Below are 17680 nucleotides of genomic sequence, written 5' to 3' on the forward strand. Positions count from 1 at the left end.
TAGATATAGAGAACAATATCTCACAGTGAGGTAGAAAAAGTAAAAGGCTTTATTAAAAACATTAAAAGTTGCTTAGCAACGCGTTTCTCGGCTAGTATGCCGTTTCATTAGGCTACATAATTCTAAAGACTACCTCGCTGGCTTTTAAAGGCTAAATAGACCAATCAAAAATCTGCATATTCGCACACCCACTAAACACAGGTGTATTGTCAGATTATAGGGTGTAACCATATAATACATAGTGTAATTGTTGCTAGACTGGTGAATACAATTTATACAGACTTCAAAAAAAATTGTTTGTTTAATACAAAGTACATATATTGTATCGATTACCACCAAAATTACAACTCTTTAGTTAAAATGATGACTGCCATTATAATATTCCGCCTATAGGCAAGATATAATGCTGATAGGATATATACAAGCTAGTGGTCTAAATAATCCTATGGATCATTTATTATAAGTTCAACTAAAAAAATGGTAATAAATTAATAATATTAATGATTATACTAACCCCTTTTTTTAAAAAAAAGACAAAAATGTAATAAATAAAGTATATTAACATAAAATATATATAGATTGATTAGATTAACTGATCTAATCACAGCAGTGGCTGGATTTGAACTCACAACCTTGGGATTGGGAAGCTGTTTACCAAACTGCTAGGCCACAGCAAGTGTTACAAACTGTTTGGCAAATAATACAAATATACATATATAAATGTACAAAGGCTACTAAAATGGTACTAGAGGTGCTATGACAGATATAAACATTCATGTGTACTGTGGAAGTGTCTAAATAGTGCGTATCTATAGTGTGGTAATGATAAATTAATATTAATATGAAACTGGTGACTAAAATGTGATGAATGAATGCAGTGTACAGCTGTAATGGGGTGTATTCTTTACACCCCATTACAGCTGTTCAAATCTGGCCACTGCTGTGATTAGATCAGTTAATCTAATCACACTATATATATTTTATGTTAATATGCTTTATTTATTACATTTTTGTCTTTTTTTAAAAAAGGGGTTAGTATAATCATTAATATTATTAATTTATTACCATTTTTTTAGTTGAACTTATAATAAATGATCCATAGGATTATTTAGACCACTAGCTTGTATATATCCTATCAGCATTATATCTTGCCTATAGGCGGAATATTATAATGGCAGTCATCATTTTAACTAAAGAGTTGTAATTTTGGTGGTAATCGATACAATATATGTACTTTGTATTAAACAAATGATTTTTTTGAAGTCTTTATAAATTGTATTCACCAGTCTAGCAACAATTGCACTATGTATTATATGGTTACACCCTATAATCTGACAATACACCTGTGTTTAGTGGGTGTGCGAATATGCAGATTTTTGATTGGTCTATTTAGCCTTTAAAAGCCAGCGAGGTAGTCTTTAGAATTATGTAGCCTGATGAAACGGCATACTTGCCGAGAAACGTGTTGCTAAGCAACTTTTAATGTTTTTAATAAAGCCTTTTACTTATTCTACCTCGCTGTGAGATATTATTCTCTATATCTAAGATTATTGGGGCCCCATATATCCCCTATACGGACCATAATCACTAGTGGTCAGCCACCACCCAAACTGTCACTTACCATCCGGTTCACTAAGGAGCAGCTGCATTGATCCAAGGGAGTCAGCCGAACGGCTCTTTAAGATTCGGCACGTATGATATTGCACTGATTGTGCAACTCCACTTGTGAGTATAAACTTATCGATATACGCTGTGTGTGTATAGCACCCGGGATAATCTGCACCAAGGGCGTTTTTTATTTTACAGATCAACTTTGTCTACCTTTGGAATCGCTGGTTTCACGATCGTCTGAGAACCAGCTGTTTTGTCTAAAGTGAGTCAGCCGAGCGGCTCTGAAGCTTCGGCTCACCTGTTATTGCACTGCATGTGCAAATACCTTTGTGAGTATTTTATTTGTATCCTAGTGTATACTTCTTTATACCCAAGGATTATCTGCACCAGAGCGCCTCTCTTTTCTGTCTCTTTCGAAGGTCATACTATGGAACTTTGCAGGGCTATACAAATAAATGATAAAAATACTATACTTGTGCATGCTTATGGCCTGTTTTTGGGCAGTGCTTGATATGGGGCATGGGTTACTTTATACGTATTCAGTAGCCATTGGACATTTTTATTTGAGGATTTTCTACCATTAATCTGGAAGTTAAAAAGGACTGTATAATAATAAAATATAATAATAAAACATTTTTTTTAAGCCAGTTACTGGTTCAGCATTTCCATGGAAAAAGACCTTTAGTTGAATGTTATATTCTTTAATGCTTTAGGAAATATTTATACATGTTATCAGTTAAGGAAAGCATATACATGTTTAGTATCTATGTTGTGCAATAGACATGTAACTCTAAATTGCTTTTTTTTTACATGACTAGTATCATCTATTATATTGTCAATAATATGTCAAGAAAAAAATATGTGAGGAATAAAGTTAAATAATTTAGCAAAAAATAAAGATCCATAAAGTTGATAACCAGATGGGTATTTCTGTTTATGAAGATTATATTTTGTAATTAATCAGATATTTATTTTGACCAGTTTTGTGTTTAAAAGTACAAAATTATTGCATCTACTTATTAGTTATTTGTGTCACTATTGGCTAAATATTAATATATATATATATATATATATATATATATATATATATATATATATATATATATATATATATATATATATATATATATTTATTATTATTTTTTAAAAATGTTTACTTTACTTTTTTCCTTTTACTTATCTAAAAGGGACAGTATACTGCAAAATAGTTTTTCTCTTAATGTGTTTACAATTGCTTTTTTTTACCAACTGCAGAGTAAAAAAATGTATGAACATTAGCTTTTTATGGTTTATTTGTGTATATTAAAGCTCTGATTTTGTGTTTTGAAGCCACAACCTAATAAAATGGATTGAGCTTGTAGGTATAATCAGATGATCTCATAACTTTATCACATTGTATACATATACCTGTTTCTTTATCTTATATCTGTCCGTAAACCAATCACCAGTACTTGGAGAGAACAATGGAAAATCAACATTTTATTATCTTATCTCTGCTATATCCCACTGGGAGTGTAATTTCTTCTGCTGGCTGTGCTTACAAAGCCTATCTATAGCTTGGACCTGCTGCCACAAACTTTCAGAATAGGTGGGGATACCACATGCTAAATCAACTATTTAAAATGCCAATATAAGGGTAAAGGAGCTACTTGGAAACAATTTTATACACTGCAGCAGGTAAAGTGGATCATTGGTAACAAATTAAAGGGGAGAAACATTTTGAGTAAACTGTCCCTTTAAATGGACACAAAAGTCAATAGAATTACAACACACTGTAGCCTTTTTTAACATTTAATTGTAGCAGCTTATTGATGGCAGTATGAAGGGGCTCTGCAGAAATTGCATGTCCCTTTAACCTAAAAAAAAAAATGAAAAAAATGTCATCACAGGATGGACAAAGATAAACTAGCGCTTAAAAAAACGAACAAAACCCCCCCCAATGTATAATTTTTTTGTGTACACTTAAAATCATAAAAATTATCGGTCCTCTGGTGGTAGCAAATTCATCAAACAACTTAAACACTTAAAGGGCTTTCACTTTTATTGAAAATGTTTTTGTTTAGTTTTGTTTTCATTCAAATTTAAACATAAATATTAATTTCCATTTCCATAGCAACAATATAAATATATTTGTATAATTACAATCAGATGTTTGTGGCCCTGCCTATAACTGTACACTTTAAATTAAAAGCAGAAGAAGTGAAAAGCTATCCACAGGCCCGATAATCTAAAACTCTCCACTCTGGTGAGATTATTTAAAGGGACAGTATACACCAATTTTCATATAACTGTATGTAATAGACACTAGTATAAAAAAGAATATGCACAGATACTGATCTAAAAAGCCAGTTTAAAACTTTTTAAAAACTTGTTTCAAAAATCCCAGTTTAGCACTGTTGATGAGGTTAGGGTGGAACACCCACTAAAAGAGGCTGGGAAAGCAGGAAGGGCAGACCCCCCCCCCTCCCTCCCCTGCATGTGAAAAGAACCATTACACAACCAGGAGTCTGTAGACACCAGTATACAGCTAATACTTTGAGGCTTGGTTAGGAGTCTGAAAATTAGCACAATATTTTTTAAAACTAAGCAAAAGTAGACATTTTTAGAAAAACATTTTCAGATGGGCTATATCAATGGATCATCGAAAAACATTCATGCAAAGAAAAATCTAGTGTATGATGTCCCTTTAAGATAACTTGTCAGTACTGCAAGGTACCTCAAATAATTTTGGGAAGGCAAATTTTAGCTTGAGAGCTATTTTTCTAGCTATGCAGAGTTCATGATGTGAATAATGTCTGTCCATGCTGGTGAGATAATCTTGCCCTAGTAGGTACTGCAAATCAACATTTCTGAATATATATTAAGTCTCTAATGATAAATAACAAATTAATCAGTTGTCTAACTGAAGTAAAATCATACATTTTAACATTATCCAGTAACATTATTGAACATGTACTGTGAACATCAAGTGGTTTAATGCTAAAAATGTAAATGCTGGGGAACAATCAAGAGATGTCTAGTTGGGGAAAAGCTACAAACTTATTTGGAAAAGTTATAAAAAAAAAGCCATGGAATAGGACCAATACACTTTATAAATAACATTAAAGGACCAGTCAACACAATATATTAGCATAATCAACAAATGCAAGATAACAAGACAATGCAATAGCACTTAGTCTGAACTTGCAATGAGTAGTAGATTTTTTTTCTGACAATTTTAAGTTATGTCTTTTTCCACTCCCCCTGTACCATGTGACAGCCATCAGCCATTCACAAATGCATACACGTACCATGTGACAGCCATCAGCCATTCACAAACGCATACACACTTATTCTTGCACATGCTCAGTAGGAGCTGGTGACTCAAAAAGTTTAAATATAAAAAGACTGTTCACATTGTGTTAATGGAAGTAAATTGGAAAGTTGTTTAAAATGGCATGCTCTATAAGAATAATGAAAGTTTAATTTTGATTGAGTGTCCCTTTAAGTTTGTTAACAAATACTGTCGTGAGGCAAATGAATGTATATTGTTAGTTTGTTTAAAATCTTGCACCTTTCCTCGTACCATCTGTTTCTGCAAATTATTCAATTCTTCCTCTTTCTCATCAAGAGTTGCATTTCTGTTGGTTTTGAATAGCAAGATTCCTGACCCATCATTCAAATATCTGAGCAATAGATGACAAACTGTATAGGAAAATTATCTGCGAGCATTATTCTCCGAAGAGAACACAAAGCAGCTGCTGTAAATAAAACAATGGTTTTGCATAAAATATGAACATGTGTGACAGGTACAGCAGCGGGCTGACAACATCGTAGCATAAAACTAAAGAGCTGATATAGAAGAAAGTTACAGCAAAGTATTCCTCCAAATAGTCTCAGTATTTCCCAGGTTTATAGAGGAGATTAAAGATAGGGGAGAGGAGCAAACAAATTAGTCATCATTTAAATTGAAAGAGACAAGATGGCCATTTTTTTTTTTATTTATTTATTTAATTTTGGCTTCCATGGAAAATAAATATAGACATATATAAGTCTCTCGTAAAGGTTAACACATCACTTCCAGTCCCCTTTGAGTACTGCATTACAGGAAGACACTTAAATATATATAAAAAAAAAATTACCCATTTTTTGCAACCTCTTGGCAGCCATCACTTTTTTTGTTAAATCAGCTGTTTGAAGATATGGCCATGGTCAATCAGAAGCCATATTGCTCAAACCATTGTTTTTAAGAAGCAGTGTGTGCCAGGGTGCAGGGACAATAAACTTTTCTTATATAATATATGAAGTTGGAGTACAATGCTTTCAGCTTCTATCTATCATTCTAATCTATTAGACATGTGCATGGCGAAAAAATTTGGTTCGGATCAATTCTGATTTTTTCGAATTTCGGTTCGGAGCGATTCGAATTCGGAAAAATTTGAATCAATTCGGTTCGGATTTGTTTCGGATTCATTCGGATTCGAATAAATTCAGTTCGGATTCATTCGGATTCGAATAAATTCGGCTGGATTTGGTTCGGTTCGGAAATTCGGAATTTCGGTAAGTGTTAGGTGGGATTACAGAGTAACAAAGTGATGAGCTGCACCAGGGTACTTGTTAAAAACTTTTATTGTCGGTCACAAAAACTTCCTTCCAGAAGCATCATTTCACAACAATAATACAGGACATTGTGATGTGTATAGAGATGTGTTAGGTGGGATTAGACTAGTATTATGTACTAAATTCGGCTGGATTCGGTTCGATTCGGTTAGGTGGGATTAGACTTATACTGTACAATACTAGTGTAGTCCATGGCCATCCGAATTTACCGAATAAATCCGAAGTAATTCGGATTTATTCAGTAAATTCGGCAGTATTTTAATTTGGAAATTCGGTTCGATCCGAATCGCCGAATTTTCTGAATTTCCGAATCGATCCGAAACGAATCGCACATATCTACTATTTATTTATCTATCATTATAGATGTATAGGTAGCAATTATAAAAGTTCAAACATGCCCATTTCTCTTATGCCCTCTATATACCAAATTATGTAAAATCAGATATATTCCCCATCAGTTCCTTTATGCCCGCTGTTTGCCAATGTGTGATACCCCTTAACACCAGCTAAATGCCCCCACTGAGACTTCAATAACATCAGTTTTATGCACGTGGAAGACCACAGATCAAATAATCATATAATGTTGTGTATATTCTCAGCAACATTTTGTTTATACATAAATGACAGTGTTTTGCAGCCCTTTTTGGCAGCTAAAGTGTCAAAGGAAGTGCTTGATCTGTGTGAACAGGATTTGACTTCATGCAGCAGGATTGTATAAACAAGAGTGGTTTGTCATTGCAAGTCAGGTGATGTTGTCTTAGGTCACAACCTGTCTTATTCACCATGAATTTGCCTCAATTGCATTTACTAAAAATGCAACACAATTAGCTACAAATATGTGTTTAAATCCTATTAAGTGAAGACAGCAGTGAGCACCTCGTTTGGCCAACTCCCTGCTGCTCAGCTTTTAGTGAGGAGTGGCAAGGGACGGGAGACACTGTGTATTTAATTATTGCTTTTTGGTGTCATTAGGATTTAAAACAGAAAAGATAGAAAACCAGCAAATGTCAGAGTTTATCTGATCTCTGCAATGAGTTTAAACCAAACCAGCAATGGGCTGGGAGAACACACCATCCCCCCTCCCTCAGTACAACAGGACCTGTGTGTGGGGTTTGGGCAGAATACAGCCTCAGGCAATAACAGCTGATTAGTCAGGATGGAACATTAACCCCATCAATGCTATAGGTGAAAAATAATATATTAAACTGAAAAGCTATAAAAAATATGTTCACATTCACCTAGATTACGAGTTTTGCGTTACGGCTTTTAACGCTGCAAAAATGGCCATTACGCTGGAATGGCCATGAATGCATATTACGAGTCGCGGCGGTATAGCTATACTGCAAGCATTTTAGCCTGTAACGCAGCGTCCATTCCGCACTAAAAAAAATGACGTTTGAGTGTGGGATTCTTATAGCACCGGTATTACAGGTTGTGTGGTCCGGCTAAAATGCTTGTGTTACAGCCTATACCAACACAATCCATACCGCCATCTGAGACTAGTAGTTATGAATTTTTCGAAACAAAAATGTTTCACAAAATTCATAACTAAAATGTTACAAAGTACACTAACACCCATAAACTACCTAATAACCCCTAAACCACCACCCTCCCGCATTGCAAACACTATTTAAAACTAACCCCTTATCTGCCGCCCACCCACATTGCAAACTATTAAATAATTTATTAACCCCTAATCTGCCACCCACCCACATTGCCAACAATATTTAAATATATTAACCACTAATCCACCGCTCCTGGACATCGCCGACACTATAATAAAGTTATTAACCCCTAAACCGCCGCTCCCCCACATCGCCCCCACTAAATAAACCTATTATCCCCTAAACCTCTGGCCTCCGACATCTCCGCACTAAATAAACCTATAAACCCCTAAACCTCCAGCCTCCCACATTGCAAAACACTAAATAAAGCTATTAACCCCTAAACCTCCGGACCCCCACATCGCAAAACACTAAATTAAACTATTAACCCCTAAACCTAACACCCCCCTAACTTTAAAATAAAATTACAATGTAACTATATTTAAATAAATAAAAACTTACCTGTGAAATAATTAAAAACATTAAACTATAAATTAACCCCTTAAGGACAAAGCCATTTTTCAGTTTCTTTCCCTTAAGGACCAGGGCTATTTTTACATTTCTGCGGTGTTTGTGTTTAGCCTTAATTTTCCTCTTACTCATTTACTGTACCCACACATATTATATACCCTTTTTCTAGCCATTTAATGGACTTTCTAAAGATACCATTATTTTCATCATATTCTAAAATTTACTGTAAATGTTTTTATAAACTATGAGGAAAACAATGGAAAAAAACATACTTTTTCTAACTTTGACCCCCAAAATCGGTTACACATCTACAACCACCAAAAAGCAACCAAAATAAATAGTTTCTAAATTTTGTCCTGAGTTTAGAATGACCCAATGTTTACATGTTCTTTGCTTTTTTTGCAAGTTATAGGGCAATAAATACAAGTAGCACTTTTCTATTTCCAAACCATTTTTTTTCTTCAAAATTAGCGATAGTTACATTGGATCACTAATATCTGTCAGGAATCCCTGAATATCCCTTGCCATGTAAATATTTTTTTTAGTAGACAACCCAAAGTATTGATCTAGGCCCATTTTGGTATATTTCATGACACCATTTCACTGCCAAATGCGATCAAATAAAAAAAAACGTTCACTTTTTCACAAACTTTAGGTTTCTCACTGAAATTATTTACAAACAGCTTGTGCAATTATGGCACACATGGTTGTAAATGCTTCTCTGGGATCTCCTTTGTTCAGAAATAGCAGACATTTATGGCTTTGGCATTACTTTTTGTAATTAGAAGGCCGCTAAATGCCGCTGCGCACCACACTTGTGTTATGCCCAGCAGTGAAGGACTTAATTAGGTAGCTTGTAGGGAGCTTGAAGGGTTAATTTTAGCTTTAGTGTAGTGTAGTAGACAACCCAAAGTTTTGATTTAGGCCCATTTTGGTATATTTCATGCCACCATTTCACCGCCAAATGCTATAAAAAAAAAAAAGTTCACTTTTTCACTAACTTTAGGTTTCTCACTGAAATGATTTACAAACAGCTCGTGCAATTATGGCAGAAATGGTTGTAAATGCTTCTCTGGGATCCCCTTTGTTCAGAAATAGCAGACATATATGGCTTTAGCATTGTTTTTTGGTAATTAGAAGGCCGATAAATGCCGCTGTGCACCACACTTGTATTATGCCCAGCAGTGATCAGCCTCCCACCTTACACATCCCACCCCCTGATCCCTTCCAAACAGCTCTCTTCCCTCCCCTACCCCACAGATGTCCCCGCCAGTATATAAAAAAGTCTGCTAGTATTTTAAAAAAAAAAATTTTGTTCTTTTTTTTTAAAATGATATATTTTCTGCAGTGTAGGATCCCCCCTTACCATCCATCATCCCTGAACCCCCCCAAATAGGGTTGCCACCCGTCCCTTAAAATACAGAACACTTATAAGTTACACATGCTGCAGGGTGTGCAGGGAGGAACATGAATAATGCTGTACAGAAACACAATACATATTCCTCCCTGCACACCCTGCAGCATGTGTAACTCATAAGTGTCCAGGAAAACATGGATGAGGTGGCAACCCTACCCCCAAACAGCTCTCTAATTCTCCCCCATCTCACTATTTGGTGCCATTTTGGGTACTGGCAGCTGTCTGTTTTTTTTAATTTTATTAGAATAGCAAGGTTAGGTTAATTTATAGTTTAATGTTAGGTTTATTTTTATTTCACAAGTAAGTTTTTATTTATTTAAATATAGTTATATAGTAATTTTAATTTAAAGTTAGGGGGGTGTTAGGTTTAGGTGTTAATAGTTTAATTTAGTGTATTGCGATGTGGGGGACGGAGGTTTAAGGGTTAATAGGTTTATTTAGTGGCGACGATGTGGGAGGACGGAGGTTTAGGGGTTAATAATTTTTTTTAGTGACGGCAGTGTCGAGGAGTGGCGGTTTAGTGGTTAATAACTTTTATTTAGTGTCGGGGAGCGGCAGATTAGGGGTTAATCACTTTATTTAGTGTTGGCGATGTCGGGGAGCGGTGGATTAGGGGTTAATCACTTTATTTAGTGTTGGCAATGAAGGGGAGTGGCGGATTACGGGTTAATAACTTTTATTAGTTTCAGCGATGTCAGGGAGCGGTGGATTAGGGGTGTTTAGACTAGGGGGTTTATGTTACGGTGTTGCGATAGCGATTGCCATTCTGCACTTCAGGTGTTAGTGTTAGAAAAAAAACTTTCTCCCCATTGATGTCTATGGGGGAAAGCGTGCACGAGCACGTCAAATCAGCCCTCTGCTTTTGTGTGGTATGGAGCTTAAAGGGACACTGAACCCAAATTTTTTCTTTCATGATTCAGATAAGCACGCACTTTTAAACAACTTTCTAATTTACTCCTATTATCAATTTGTCTTTGTTCTCTTGCTATCTTTATTTGAAAAAGAAGGCATCTAACCTTTTTTTTTATTCAGAACTCTGGATAGCACTTTTTTTTATTGGTGGATGAATTTATCCACCAATCAACAAGAACAACCCAGGTTGTTCAGCAAAAATGGGCCGGCATCTAAACTTACATTCTTGCATTTCAAATAAAGATACCAAGAGAATGAAGAAAATGTGATAATAGGAGTAAATTAGAAAGTTGCTTAAAATGTCATGCTCTATCTGAATCACAAAAGAAAAATTTATTGGCGTTATTTTCTTATCCTATTTAGCGCAAAACTCGTAATCTAGGCGATTATTTCCGATGCAATAAAGGGTGAGCATTTATGCAATATGCCTAAAGGAGAATGACTGTGCAGCTAAAGGTTTTAACTATCCTGGGACACAGCCATACAGTAGGTATTTTTCTATAGGCCCCCTACAAGGAGTAATATGGGGACCCTACTATAGGATGAAGTAACAAAAAGGCTGAATTGGTTCATAGACTATAATCACTAATGAATTGGTGACCCCTCCAGTGAGACACATTTCCAATAAATTTCCATTTTCTTTGCCAGCCTGCAAAGCTTTATATGATTAGATCAACAGGATAACAGAATTAGATTTATTATCATTGGATAATTCTCTATAGCTGTAAATCTAGGGGTTTTGACCCATTTGCTCACAAATCATGTACAGGCTTTCAGGTATGCTTATTTATAATACACACACGATAAAAAGCAGAGGCTTACAGGGACATTAAACTGTTTTAAGATTATACTACAAAATATGTAATTATGTGTAGTAAAAATCCCCTTTACCTTTAATTTATCCCCCTTGCACTGCAGGGTTGCTGGTGATAACATAACATGCTCTAATAAATTTGAGCATGTCATTTTAACATTATAATTTTACTTTAACTCTGAAAATTGTGGGTTTTCCAAGTCCACTGAGTTCTCTATAAATAATGGGAGACACCATGTTGTAATCTAAGTTTTCCTTTATGATTTGTTTTGGATAATTAGGGAGAAATAAAAAACATAAATTATGCTTACCAGATAATTTCATTTCCTTCTGTATGAGGAGAGTCCACGGCTTCATTCTTTACTGTTGGGAAATACTGAACCTGGCCACCAGGAGGAGGCAAAGACACCCAGCCAACCTCTCCCACTTCCCCTATCTCCCAGTCATTCTGCCGAGGGAACAAGGAACAGTAGGAGAAATATCAGGGTATAAAAGGTGCCCGAAGAAAAAAATATATAATTTAGGGGGCCGCCCATCTGAGAACACGGGTGGGGGCCGTGGAATCTCCTTATACAGAAGGAAATATAATTATCTGGTAAGCATAATTTATGTTTTCCCTCTTAATATAAGGAGAGTCCACGGCTTCATACTTATACCCAAGCTCTAGACAGAGGACACTGAATGATAATGATAATCATTTCTGTTTTCTGTGTTAATTGTACTCAAAGTCTCTCTTTGGTATGTGAATTGTGTCCCTGCATTCATCTGCTGCCAAAATTTCTGTTTTCTGTGTTAATTGTACTCAAAGTCTCTCTTTGGTATGTGAATTGTGTCCCTGCATTCATCTGTTGCCAAAATCTCTGTTTCTTTCATGTAATTGGCAAGAGTCCATGAGCTAGTGATGTATGGGATATACAATCCTACCAGGAGCGGCAAAGTTTCCCAAACCTATAAATACACCCCTCACCACACACACAATTCAGTTTTACAAACTTTGTCTCCTATGGAGGTGGTGAAGTAAGTTTGTGCTTGATTTTCTTCTGTGATATGCACTTCTCAGCATTTTGAAGCCCGATTCCTCTCAGAGTACAGTGAATGTCAGAGGGACGTTAAGGGAGTTTCACCTATTGAATTCTATGGTTTTCCTAGTGGGAAATCTTTTCATAGGTTCTCTGTTATCGGTCGTAGAGATTCATCTCCTACCTCCCTTTTCAGATCGACGATATACTCTCATATTCCATTACCTCTACTGATAACTGTTTCAGTACTGGTTTGGTAATCTGCTATATGTGGATTGGTGTCTTTCGGTAAGTATGTTTTTATTTCTTAAAGACACTCTCAGCTATGGTTTGGCACTTTATGTATTAATGTAAAGTTCTATATATGTGTATTGTACTTATATTTGCCATGAGTCAGGTTTATGTATATTTCCTTTTGCAGGCTATCAGTTTCAAAGTTGGGAAAAACATATTTAGAAAGTTATTTTTTCTAACCTGGGGTATAGTGACTCTTCTGTGGAGTTCCACATCTTGGGTATTACTATTCCATATGTCACTAGCTCATGGACTCTTGCCAATTACATGAAAGAAAACATAATTTATGTAAGAACTTACCTGATAAATGCATTTCTTTCATATTAGCAACAGTCCATGAGACCCACCATTTTTATGGTGGTTATGTTTTTTTGTATAAAGCACAATTATATTTCCAGTTCCTTTTTTGATGCTTTTTACTCCTTTTTCTATCACCCCACTACTTGGCTATTCGTTAAACTGAATTGTGGGTGTGGTGAGGGGTGTATTTATAGGCATTTTGATGTTTGGGAAACTTTGCCCCTCCTGGTAGGATTGTATATCCAATACGTCAATAGCTCTTTGACTTTTGCCAATTTGAAAGAAATTAATTTATCAGGTAAGTTATTACGTAAATTATGTTTTTCTGTGTTAATTGTACTCAAAGTGTCTCTTTGGTATGTGAATTGTGTCCCTGCATTCATCTGCTGCCAAAATCTCTGTTTTCTGTGTTAATTGTACTCAAAGTCTCTCTTTGGTATGTGAATTGTGTCCCTCCCTGCATTCATCTGCAGCCAAAATCTCTGTTTTCTGTGTTAATTGTACTCAAAGTCTCTCTTTGGTATGTGAATTGTGTCCCTGCATTCATCTGCTGCCAAAATCTCTGTTTTCTGAGTTAATTGTACTCAAAGTCTCTCTTTTGGTTTGTGTCTGTAGTCTGTGTAATACGTTATGTATTTATTCTGCTGATATCTTGTCAAAAAATTCCTCAATTTTTAATTTCACTAATGGTATAACCCCAGCTTCCCCCAAATTCTATTGTCTGTTATTTTTACTTATCTTACCCTGAATCAAACCTTCCCAATTGGCCTTTTGACTATCTTTGATCACGTCATTACCTACTTTATTGCAATCAGCTGAATGCTGTGGCCTATAAATGTAACACTGCTATGAGGATATTATTATTATTATACTTTATTTATGAAGCGCCAACATATTCCGCAGCGCTGTCCATGGATACAATTCATATAAATAAAACAGTACAAGACTTGTAATTTACAAATACATACAGGAGGGATTGAGGGCCCTATTCCCATGGGAACTTACAATATAGGATAGCAATGCAGGGGTTAGCAATGTAGGTTAGATAGCAATAGTGTAACATCATATGTTCACATCTCTTAAGTGAACATTTATAAGTGAGACATTAACAATTGGGTAAAAGAATTACACAAGAATTCAACAAGGATTGGACAAGGGATAAGGCAAGTCCTGTTGTAACACTGTGTTTTATTCACTGTTTGCTTAGTTTGTAATAATGCTCACTATATTCACATTCCTTTTTGCTACCTTTTGTCTCTATAACAAACTAAATTATTCTATTATTCCTCCCCCTCACCACCTGCACTGTTCATCAGCCCATCTCTCTTAACTTTACCTTACTTTTGTATTCATGAACTTCACACATTACTAAAGACTCTATCTCCCCCGTGCAATTACTGCAAATCTGCATCTCAACTTATATCACTCATATTAGCTCATACTAGCTGCTGGCGACATCTCCCCTAATCCTGGTCCCCCACAACTTCCTAGCCTTGCACATCCACACATGCCTTTCAATAGACTTCAAAAACAAAACTCTGGTAAACTTAATCTCATTCCTCTTGCATCTAAAACCACCACCCCCTTCACTTGTGCACTCTGGAACTCTCGCTCTGTTTGCAACAAGCTCACTTCGATCCATGATCTCTTTATCTCCCACTCTCTTAACCTTCTGGCTCTTACAGAAACCTGGCTCTCTGCTGCACTGGCTCTCTGCTGCACTGTCAAATGGGGGTCTCCATTTCAGCCACGCTCCTAGGTCTGGCAATAGACAAGGAGGTGGTGTTGGTATTTTACTTTCCTCTCGTTGCACCTTTCAACAAATACAGCCCTTCTCTTCCCTCACATTTTCTTCATTTGAAGCACACGTGATTCTTTTTTTTTCTCCCCTCTTTATACGTATTGCAGTCATATACCGCCCCCCTGGCTCCCCAACTCAATTTTTAGATCACTTTGCTGCCTGGCTTCCTTATTTCCTTTCCTCAGACACCCCTGCCCTAATTCTTGGTGACTTCAACATCCCTCTTGACAACCCCACTGCCTCCTCTGCAAAACGACTTCTGTAACTTACTTCCTCTTTCGGTCTGTCACAATGGACTGACTCTCCCACTCACAAAGATGGTCACTCCCTTGATCTGATTTTCAGCTATTGATGCACTATCTCAATTTTTTTTTTTTTTTAAATGATTTTTATTGAGGTAATAAGTAATAACAATAGAACAAACAATATGTCCAGGCACGGATCAGAAATAATAAAGACACTAATACATTTCTCAAACAAGAGATAAATGTGGGTTAAAACATTGGTGCACCACTGAAGTAGTTGTTCTCACAATATCTAACCCATATTGGTGTCATACATGCATATAAATAATAGTAGAACAGTTGACAAGTGTTATAATACCACTTCTGCTACCATGAAGGGAAAAGGTAAAATAAGATATAAGAAACACAGGTGACTGGAGCATATTTCAATGAGACCTCGATTTTTATATTATTCAACTACTGATCCCTATCTCGAGATAAGAAGTGCTTTATAAACTATAAATGATAGGAGATAGGGCATTGGCTTTTAACCGACCTCTCAGAGGTCTGAGTGTGGGGGGGGGAAGCAGCGGGCAAGAGCCGCTCGTAATAAGGGGAAGTGGAGGGCGGAGCCTATTAGTATACTGGGAGAACAAAGACAACAGGGCAAATAATCTTAATAGTTGTAGGAGCACTACTCTAACATCAGGAAGATGGTCATACATACAAGTTGACCCACATATCATATCTTATATCTTAAACTGAGCGCTATTATACAGAGAGGGGTCATAGTTAAGTAGAAAGCAACTGAGTCTTAATCCAACACGTAATACAAGTAAATTCGCTTTCTATAAAATGAATAAGAGTAGCACAACATTATGTGGAGGGGGGAGATATTAACATGTATGGGATATAGGGGACTTCTAGGTGAGCCCCTCTCCTAGGGAAATACCAGCTATAGGCGATGTGGGAAAAAGGAGTAGGGGTATGACCCGCAGGCAACAAGTACCGGCGGGAAAAGGAGAAGAGGGGCCCAACAGAAACATATAATTTGTACTAATATGAAATTCAACGTAGGCAACATCCTTTCCTAGGAACATAAATATAATAAAGCTTGCAATGTAACTCTCGCATGTATCCTTGGTATATCGCCTAAAGTTCAAACTATATTGGATCTGCTTGGAATTAGGTATTGTATAGTACCAAACCTGTTACTTCAGTGGTGTTGTGAGAGAACAAAGAAACACTAGTAAGTCTTAACTTAAGAGGACCGAGATAGTACTACAAGCTTACGGGTCATCTTGGAGCTTATTATGTGAAGACTATGTGTAGTTTTTAGCTCATAGCGATATATGGGATAAAAAGCGAGCTTAGCATCTCTCTGCAGGGGGTTGTGACTAGTCTGACTAGGCATTGTAGTGGACTTGGCACTATACATAAGCTGTGTCTTTATACAAGAGGCTCTGAATGATACTTGTTGCAGTACTTAAGCTGAGCCTATATACTAGCGGCATTATATTATACTAGTTACTACCCCGTACAGTACACAGACTGAACTTATTAACTAGAGACGCTGTATTAAACTTGTTGCTCTACACAAATGACACATATACTAGGGGGCCCTGTACTGAACTTGTAATTATACCTAAGCTTTAGCTAAAGCTGTACCTATATATTAGAGATCTCATATTAGACTTGTTATTACATGCAGGCTGAACTTATATACTGGAGGGCACTGTACTAGATTTGCTACTATATACAATTTAGCAGTAGCAGGCTAACCTAAAATGTAAAATAACATGCCGTGTAAGGCTGCACACCATAAACTTGGATATACAAATATGTAGTTTCATTTAGGCCCTGTATGAGACTTAAAGGGACAGTATACACTCATTTTCATATAACTGCATGTAATAGACACTACTATAAAGAATAAGATGCACAGATACTGATATAAAAATCCAGTATAAAAATGTTTAAAAACTTACTTAGAACCTCTTAGTTTAGCTCTGTTAAAAAGGTAGCTGGAAAGCCCACTGCAAGTGGGAAATAAGACACTCCCCCCCTCCCCCTTCTTTTGCATATGAAAAGACCCTTTACACAAACAGGAGCAAGCTGGAGAAGGTAGCTGACGGTATTCACATAAAACTTTGGGGCTTGGTTAGGAATCTGAAAATCAGAGCAATGTTATTTAAAAATAAGCAAAACTATACATTTAAAAAAAAAACAACTTTATGGGCTATATAAATAGATAATCTACAAAACATTTATGCAAAGAAAAAATGAGTGTATAATATCCCTTTAATACTATGTACAAACTGTACCTATATCTGAGAGGGCACTGTATGATACTTGTTGCTATATACAAACTGTGCCTATATACTAAAAGGCTCAGTATGAGATTTATTACTATACCCAAGATGTACCTAGATACTAAAGGGCACCGTATAAGACCTGTTACTATATACCTTCTGTACCTAGAAACTAGAGGCACTGGGTTAGGCTTGTTACTATAAACAAGTAGTAAAAATCAGCAGACTTAGGTGCCTGGATTATAGACAGTTAGGTTCCTCTAGTAGATACAAAGAAATCTCTATGGTAAAATATACAGTAA

This window comes from Bombina bombina, chromosome 1 (genome assembly GCF_027579735.1).
Source record: "Bombina bombina isolate aBomBom1 chromosome 1, aBomBom1.pri, whole genome shotgun sequence".
NCBI lineage: Eukaryota > Metazoa > Chordata > Amphibia > Anura > Bombinatoridae > Bombina > Bombina bombina.